Source organism: Octopus bimaculoides, chromosome 16, assembly GCF_001194135.2.
Source record: "Octopus bimaculoides isolate UCB-OBI-ISO-001 chromosome 16, ASM119413v2, whole genome shotgun sequence".
Classification (NCBI taxonomy): Eukaryota; Metazoa; Mollusca; class Cephalopoda; order Octopoda; family Octopodidae; genus Octopus; species Octopus bimaculoides.
This window is the reverse complement of record NC_068996.1, coordinates 10,664,611-10,665,156: the sequence shown is the minus strand read 5'-3', so window position 1 is coordinate 10,665,156 and position 546 is coordinate 10,664,611. Positions and strand designations below refer to the sequence as shown.

At 37.7% G+C, this 546-nt stretch overlaps 1 pseudogene; it reads right to left on the bottom strand.

Moving 5' to 3' along the window:
* Positions 1-93: 93 nt before the first annotated feature.
* On the bottom strand, positions 94-213 carry LOC128249654 (5S ribosomal RNA; annotated as a pseudogene).
* Between the last annotated feature and the right edge of the window lie 333 nt (positions 214-546).

The following is a 546-nucleotide window of genomic DNA, read 5'->3' as shown; positions in this document are numbered from 1 at the left end:
TATATATATATATATATATATATATTCCGTTATTCCTTTACTTGTTTCAGTCATTTGACTGCGGCCATGCTGCAGCACCGCCTTTTCTTTTTTCGTTTACAGCACCTAGGTTTTCCCAAGCGGTCACCCATCTAACTACTCACTAGGCTCGATGTTGCTTAACTACGGTGATCGGACGAGAACCGATGCTTTCAACGTGACATGGCCATATATGCGTGTGTGTGTGTGTGCGTCTATGTATGTGTGTATGTATATTAATGTCGAACAATGAAAGTGCGTGCTCAAAATCACATTGGTGGATAAATTTTCCTTTGTTCTCTTGGGGCTATCATTGGTTTCATGTTATATATATATATATGTGTGTGTGTATGTATGTATGTACACGCAGAAATACACATGCACGCACACACATACACACACACACACACATACATATATATATATATATATATATATACACTCTCTTTTACTCTTTTACTTGTTTCAGTCATTTGACTGCGGCCATGCTGGAGCACTGCTTGTAGTCGAGCAAATGTATATATATAT